Below are 8,939 nucleotides of genomic sequence, written 5' to 3'. Positions count from 1 at the left end.
TATTGAACCCGAGACTTGGAATGTGCAAGTGAAGTGCAAAAGAGGGCCCAAATAGTCTCCAAAACAGTCCACAAACTACACTCCAAGGGCACCTAAAGTGAAGCCTTTGACTAAGGGGTCTTTTGGACATTTCACACAATTTTTGTAACCTACTATAAATAGAATATGTTAGGTCATTTACTACTTAGACTTTGATGATATTTGTAAGTTGTATAACACTTTAAAAGACAAGTCCTCTCTTCTCTATAGGAGGAAACCCGAAATTAGGGTGATACTAGTGTGGAATCACTAGTGTTACATTCATGGCTTGAGACGTTGGTGTTCCAGTCATGTTTCACCTAATTTGCGATTTGAACCCTAGTCTCCCATGGCTCTACCTTGTGAAACTTCTTGGTCCATCGTAACCATAACATATTCATTGAATGAATTCAAGAAAACCAGTTGTTATACCTGAGGATAAAGAGCTGATGCAAAAGTAAAATATGATAAGCTGTTTCAATGCATCATTGTGAGAACCAGCATTGTAAAGAAATTAAAAGCTTCACAAAAGATAAACATCTTTTAGCAAGCTAGAAAGTGGAAAAGGTAGATGTATCTATTACTCACCTTTCTTCAAACCGGGGGATATATCCTCTCTAAATACAAGAGGAACCTTAACCTTTAATAAATCACGTGATGGATCTCTTATAAATGTAACATTAAGAGGCTCATCTGAACCGGCTTCCAGATGGACCTGAACATCAAAATAGATAAATCAGCCCATCACACTGCTAAACTCCATCTAAAGCTCTGTTTGGCTCCAACAGCTCATAATTCTACAAAGACTTTCTTTTGAACCAAATTAAGCAGTTAAAGGTCTTTCTTCTGAGCTGAGTTATGCAGTTCCCTGAGCTTCAACCCCTGACACAACATAACTCATCAGGCTAGTTAATATATCTCACCATGCCGATAACTTCTTTTTCTATCATTCTGGTTTACAATGTCACAAGATGTGTGAAAAGAACAGTTCATTAATGATCATCAAACCCAAAATATGAATATTATACTTCCACATATGAAGTTTTGCGAGCAATTTCGTCATAAGAACTTTGCTGCCTTCACACTTATGCTGCTTACATTGTGGGACATCACAATCAATGCTTGCCAACAGCACAACGAGAGCTGATATCAACTCCTATTTTTAACCATCTAAACCACCACATCTCTTTAGAACCTTGCTTTGTTTCAAGCATATATCATCTCAAGAAGCTCCACGCTTTTCTCTTTCGAGTGAGTGAAACTATGTTCAAATGGCCTAGCAATAATTGAAGTGAAAAATCCAGGGAAACTATGACATGATTGTTCTCATCTGCCTAAACTTTGGTGGTCAATAGTTACCAGGTAATTGTGCAGTTACTTAGTGTACCTCGTGAAATGTCAATGTTCGCAATTTGACTTGGATTCTATCATTATCAGAAAGAAATGTGTGAATCCATAACCAGTGCCCTAAAACTAGTCTAATATAACAGTGCAGCCAACTTCAAAGCTAACCTTATCCAGATCAGAAGTATTATTGACGAGTCCAAGACATAAGCTTGTCCAACAACATGGAATCATTATTATCCACACATATATTTAAACATCTTTCTTTTGATAAAGTCATATACTTAAACATCTAACAACTATATTGCTCAGACTCTTCAAAAATGCCAACAGATGTGTACCAAATTCTCCAAAAATAATGTGAGCGACCAAGATGGTTAACAAGCTTCCTAATCTGATGACCATCCTCTTGTTCAAACACTATGCTGGGTACTCGCCCAGCTTTCCAGTCTTTGACAGAGACGTTCTTGCCCGAAGTGACACGAGCAATGGCATGAATAGTTTTATCGTATTTAGGGTTGGGTTTTGGGAAATCTTCAAGGTCTGGAACAGCGGCGGCGGTGGCAGAGTTGCTAAAGAAACGGAAATGGTGGAGGGATTTGATAAGCACAATGCGTCAGATCAACATTTTTTGGATGTGATTTAAGGTAAAATAATATTTTGTACTTTTCAAAATTTTATCTCAATTTTAAAATGTAATTATTGCAAATTTTTATTGTTTACAGGTTTAAGATAAAATTATCTTATTTTATCCTTAGTAATTACTTCTTGCATTCCTTATTAATTGATCACATCCTACTTTTGGTGATAGTTGAAATATCATGAATAAGATTACTAATTTTACTAATTTACTCTTCATTCATGTAGATGAATATCAAGATTAGTTATAAAAAATATGCTCACATTAATTTATTTAGGCTTTCAAAGAATATTAATTGTAAGAGTAAATTGAAAAGATTTTAATTAATTTTGTCTTGATTAGTAAGTGGATAAATAATTTTGGACATATCTATAATCTATAATCTATTTATATTTATATTTATATTTATATTTATAATTTATAATTTATATTTATATTTATATTTATAATATATTAAAAGTGTGAAGGATCTTAGAAATGTTGTTTGAACTTTTTGCTCTTCACTAAAAATCCTTACTTTAGAAAAAATCTCACTATTTTTTCTTAATATTTAAGAGTTAAAAATTAATTAAATATATTTATGTTAAAACCTTTCCTTATTAGAAGTTATCAGAATTTCAATATTTTTTTCTAATTTATGAGTTAAAAATTAATTAAATATATTTATGATAAAAAGTTTTCTTATTTAGAGATCATCAAAATTAATGACAACTGATACCTTTTTAATTAATTTAAGAATTTTAAATCAATTAAATTTAATTTTAAAAAGATTTGTAAAATCTAGAAATAAATATAAAAACTATTAGAATAAGAAAAATTTAAAAGTACCAGATTTTTAAAAGTTTTAAGTACGTAATAATAATGTAATTAATGATTTTATAAAGATTTGATTTTAAAAATAAGAAAATATTTTAAATGTATAAAAAAAATAATCGTAACACATTGGTTCAAATTGATGTATCTCTCTTAGTCTCTGGCAACAAGGGAAAGAGTACTATATGACAAACGCAAAAGTAATGATCCATCAACCACTTGAAACTTTTGGTGATAAAACATATATGTGTATATGTTAATATTTACATTATTATATTAAAGTGTGAAAAATTTTTGAAAAATGATTTGAACTTTTACATTTTATTAAAAATCTCCACAATAGGTAAAATCATTTAATCTTAAATAATCAAACATTATACGTGCGATTAAACTAGTATTTATAGTAAGGTGGCCAACTAAAATGGAATGGAATGGAAGGAATATTTATTTTAAAGACTACAAATATTGTTCCAATATCAATGAAAATAGTTAATTTTTTTTTTTTTAAAAAAAAAAGATCTCCAAATTAATGTTTCTTAAGAAACATCTAAAATAGAATCACCACAAATAATTTATGATGGAGGAAGATTTAAGTTGGATGGAATAAGGTGGCATATTCATTTAAAATTGAATTTATATATTTTGTTTGATTGGAGATATTTGAGTGAGAAGTTTTGTTTGATTGGAGATATTTGAGTGAGAAGTTTATATGACCATTCAACTTTGGATAAGTAGTTATTATAGTCGCTCAATTTGTTTTATCTTATAAAAGTCATTCAACTTTGTCAAATTAATTTCAATGACTATTATTTTTAATAAATAAATAATTATATTGCCAAAGTAAAGCATTTGGGTACAAACTATACCTCTAGCTTACTACCAAGTTATTACAGTGTGCAACAAACTACACCTATGATTTATCTAAAAGTTAAAAAAAAAAAATTTAGCTATCTTGCCACTTGAAACTTCATGTTACTCCTGACATGGACCTCCTAAATGACATACTTCACACTGCTATTCACAAATTGCTTGCAGCTTTGAGAAGCTCCCATATTCTTTTCTTTCGACATGCTATACATAGTCGCCGCTAAGTGATCCTATAAACTTGAGTTTGGTGCTTCTTCACTTGACGTAACAAATTGGCCACTCTAGCTAGCCTGTCTTTGGTGTATCATTTAGTATGAGCAAACTATTATCAACACAAAGGCCCACTTTGGCAAGATTAAATCATTACAAATTAGTCTTCTTCAGTCAACCATTTGAAAGGTACTTCTAAAATTAAGGTAGAACTGCTTAATTGAGAAATGAGACATTCTACCTATTCCTTCATGTTATTATCAGCTTAAGTCACATACTTGTTGAACTTAAGAATCTTTGGACAATCCATGATGTTGCTTTGGAATGTCAACAAAAAAAGTTCCTATGCTTATAGTAACAGTGAATCCACCTCATCCACAACTTGTCTTTCTTCAACATAGGTTTCATTGGAGTTTGATCATAACTTCTTTGTTCCAAGTGTGGCTATCCAGAATATTAAGGTCACTAGTAATTTCAGGTTGACAGATTCTATCCCAGTCTGGGAGTGCTATATTTGACATTTCAGCTATAACCGTTCAAAAAAGGTCTTACAAATAACCGCAATGAGTTTCACTACCTTCTTGGGGAGACTAAAGATTTGAGCCTAGAAGTTTTGGATAGAGAAAAGTATTGGTTTGATCAGCTCTGTATGGGGAAAAATATCTTTGATAAGGATTGGGCCGATTCAGGTTGGGTAATGATCTTAGGTGGATTTTTGCACTTAAGTCTAACTATCTATACGTAATTAACCTTGTTTCGAGGACCTTTTGTGTGCATAATGAGTTGATACTCATATAATTTAGCATCTATGTGTTAAACTACTTTTATGTTTAAGGTGTATTCAAAACAAGTTTGGAATCAAAATGATCACTTAGAATTTAGACGAGAAAACTAGTGTTACTAGCTTGAGCTATGTGTTGTTTTAGTGTATCTCGATAAATTTTATTGTGTTGAGTGCATAAATTCATGGTTTTTGAAGTTATAGGAGACTAGGGATGATGTTGAGAACATTTTCGGGTAGCTAAACAAGCTGAATTTGAAGGGAAAAGGCAGCCATGAAGTGAGCAAATAGGAGTAAACCTTGATGAAAGCTGAAATTTTTGAGGCCATGGGCATGCCACACCCTCTAGCCTCCGAGATAAGAGTGTGCCACACCCCAAGACATAATTACAACATGGAAAAATAGTGATCATCCACGATAAGGGCGAGCCATGCCCTTAACGCGCCAAGACATGGGTGTGACACCCCTTTGGTTCAAAAACGGGCAATTCCCTTCTTAGTATAAATAGAACACTTGGATTGTATTGTAAACACCTTGGACGACTTTGAGAGATGAATAAAACTTGAGAAAGGCTAGAATTAGCGTTCTTTGATCTTTTTTTTAGTTTACTTTTGGTTTTTATACATGAATTAGTCATCGCGATTCGTTGTAAATCCATGAGTGGCTATACTCCTCATCTAGGGTTGAAGCCAATAACATGATTACTTATGCTTTTAATTGAGTTTGTTTAAGTTGATTGTCATTTTTCGGTTGTTCATTTATCATTATTCTTACTATTCTATGAATTCACGACCCTTACGATAAACTTATATTTCTATTGTGAGCCCGGAAGGAGGAACAATTGATTTGATCGTGGGATCTTATATTTAGAGAAATCAATGTTATAGTTTGCATTTAGGATAGAAATATACCTAATTCACCCCATTTGGTTCATATATACCGGATGAAATATAAATGTGTTTAACTTAGTTCTCACCTCCCCACTCAACGATATAGTTGTGGGGCTAAGTTAGATAGACGATTAGAGGATGACTATTTCATAATTATGTTATTAACCCCATGAATCAACAACCAAAGTAATTAACTAAACTAACGAGATTGTATAGCTAAGTAGGATTGTTCATAGTGGGAGTGTGCAAAAATCGAATTGACCGATAAATCGAACCAAAAAATGATTATGGATTTATTGGTATCGGGTTATTGGGTTAACGATTTTAAAATAAAATTTATTGGATATCAGTTCGGTTTTCGATTTTAAGGTTTTAGTTAACGGTTAAATCAACAACCCAACAAGATTATATTAAAATTATAGTTCGATCCCTAATTATATAATAGTGGCTTTATATTTTAAATACATACCTCATAGTTATTTTTTACATGTAGTTCTTTGTCTTATTATTGTTTTTTTCATTATAAACTTTTCGACTTGTTGGATTTCTATCCATTAATATAAACTATAAACCTACATTGATTTTGTTTGAGAGATTATCTTCTAATTCAAAGACTCATCCCATGATTACCCGTAAACAGAAAAGGTTTCTCAAGACCTGAGTTTTTGCTTCTCTTCTTTCTCATTCCTCTACACTTCCATTTGAGCTTTCATCTTTTATGGAAGCTTTTAAGTGTCCTAATTGGAGATGTGCTATGGTCGCTGAATACAATTCTTTTATGGCTAATCCCACCTGGTCATAAGTTCCACCTCCCCCTCAAGTCAATATTATTGATTTTCATTGGGTATATCGTCTAAAAAAAATCTGATAGTCCTTCGGGAGTTTTAAGGCTCTTCTTATATCCATGGCTACAAATAATAACAAGGACTAAATATGGTCAAAAGTTTAGTCATGTGGTGAAACCAGTCAACATTCGCATTATTCTAGCCTTTGCTGCATCTAAGAAATGATATGTCCATCAATTAGACGTAAAGAATGCCTTTTTACATCAAAATCTTGACGAATTGGTATAGATGAAGCAGCCTACTGGCTTTGTTCATCCACAATTTTCTGATCATGTTTGTCGGTTTAACAAAGACCTTTATGGCTTAAAACAAGCTCCTCGAGCATCGTTTCATAGGTTTACTTTCTTTATTTTAAGAAATGGATTTAAAAATAGCATGTCTGATCGTTCTCTTTTCATTTACAAACATAATTCAGACATGGCTATTCTTCTGCTCTATGTTGATGATATTCTTCTTACTGCTTCTAATTCTTTACTTCAGACTCTTAAATCTAAGTTTTTCGTGAATGACTTAGGTTTAGTTACTTATTTTCTTAGTATTTATATAGTTGCTCGCAATAGGGGTTATTTTCTTTGTTAGTCCAAGTATTTAAAAGACCTTCTTGATCGTGCAAATTCGTTATCTTCAAAATCGATTTCAACTCCTCTTTCTCCTAAGACTCTACTTTATTTCGAAGATTCTCCTTCTTTTTCTGATCAAACACTTCACAGAAATCTTGTTGGTAGTCTCCAGTACTTAACTTTTACCCGTTCAGACATTGCTTTTGCTATTAATCAAGTGTCTCAATTTATACATTCTTCTTTAGCCATTCATTATATTGCCGTCAAAAAAATTCTGTGATATTTGCAAGGTTCTGTGGATCATAGGTTATTTTTCCTAGTGGCTCTACTAATAACTTACAATGTTACAATAATGCAGACTGGATTGGTTGCTCTGTAACTTGTCGATCTACTACTCATCCTACTACATCTTGCTTGGTCAAAATATTATTTCTTTGTTTTCTAAGAAATAAAATGTTATTTTTTTTTTATTTTATATGTATTAAATATGTATGCATGTGTGTGTATATATATCTATGTGTGTATATATTACTATTATATATAAGAGAGAAATGTAAAGTAAGGCTGTGTATGATACACCTTTGTGGTGGGGTCCTTTCCCGGACACCGCGCATAGCGGTAGCTTTAGTGCAACGGGCTGCCCTTATATATATATATATATATATATATATATATATAAGAGAGAATAATAAAATTTGGTAGTCCTCACAAGACTAATTTAGTAATTTCAATTAATTTGTTAATCCAATAAAATTATGGCATGTAGTTGACATAGAGATATTGATAAAATTACTTTATTTCTTTACTTGTCAAATGAGATTTTGTATGTGGTGTGTCATAATTTAAGAAATCATTATTGAGTTTTTTCTTGAATTTTTAATTGTTTAACTAATTTATTTTGAAAAAATAGAGAATAGAAAGGAAATTATGAGGTGAGAAACCAAACCTTCACCAATATGGTGAGAGTTCAGGCTGACAATCAATTGAATTATTTAGAGTCCCTTGTTATTAACTAATTGGTAAATCTTTTAACTAATTGTATAAGGTTATATTTATTTATGATGAATGGAGTATGGTTCTCAATATTTGCTATTTACTTTTTATGAATTGAATGAGATTTTTTGTGCAATTTTATCTTGCTTTTGAAATTATCAATAAAAATTTTTAAATATTGAAAACTGAAATTATTGATGAAGTTAAATGAAGGTAGTGGTATCCATAAGATCAGAATATTTTTAAAATATATTTTTTGATTAATTGACAATTAATATTCTTAGGCATAAATTAAACATAAAGAACTAATAGATTCTCGATGTTCATTTTGATAAATTTAATTTTTTTCCCTTAATTTAAATTAAAAGTAAACTTAAATTACCATATTAACTAACTTAAATTCTTGCCACATGAAATTATGAACAAAATTAAGACTTAGTAAATATCTAAAGAAATATATTTTTATTTATAGCTATAGAATATATGTTCATAAACTCATAAAAATATTAATATTTTTTAATTTATGGTCTTTGTGCATTGTAATTATTTTATATATTGAATTATATTATTATATAAAATATTAAATTACTTGAGTTTGGGCCTGGACTTATCACGACCTTATAAAACTAGTATACATGCACACGCGCGCGCGCACACACACACACATATATATATATATATATATATATATTGTGTAATTATATATATTGATGCATGTTTCAAATCACTCTTATTTCCTAATGTCTATATAGATAATAAATAATGTCAATAATGAATTATTCTCTAAATTATAATTTAAAATTCATTAACAATAATCATTTGATTTGTTATAAATATACCTCTACAACAACATCATACCAAGTGAAATTTCATAAGTAAGGTCTCGGAAGCTGAGAGTGTATGTAAATCTTACCAATACCTCGGGGAGGTGGAGAGATTATTTCCAAAATACCCTTGGTTATTAATTATTTTTGTATT

The 8,939-nt window shown here is 30.8% G+C and overlaps 1 long non-coding RNA gene across 1 annotated transcript; it reads left to right on the top strand.

Moving 5' to 3' along the window:
* Positions 1-590: 590 nt before the first annotated feature.
* Positions 591-5,412, top strand: LOC124888558. The gene is made up of 2 exons (XR_007046985.1): positions 591-2,009; positions 4,872-5,412. It is a non-coding gene; the product is annotated as an uncharacterized LOC124888558 (long non-coding RNA).
* Positions 5,413-8,939: the final 3,527 nt, after the last annotated feature.

The sequence above is a fragment of the Capsicum annuum genome, chromosome 11, assembly GCF_002878395.1.
Source record: "Capsicum annuum cultivar UCD-10X-F1 chromosome 11, UCD10Xv1.1, whole genome shotgun sequence".
NCBI lineage: Eukaryota > Viridiplantae > Streptophyta > Magnoliopsida > Solanales > Solanaceae > Capsicum > Capsicum annuum.
The sequence above is the reverse complement of the archived record's forward strand: the minus strand, read 5'-3'. Positions and strand labels throughout refer to the sequence as shown.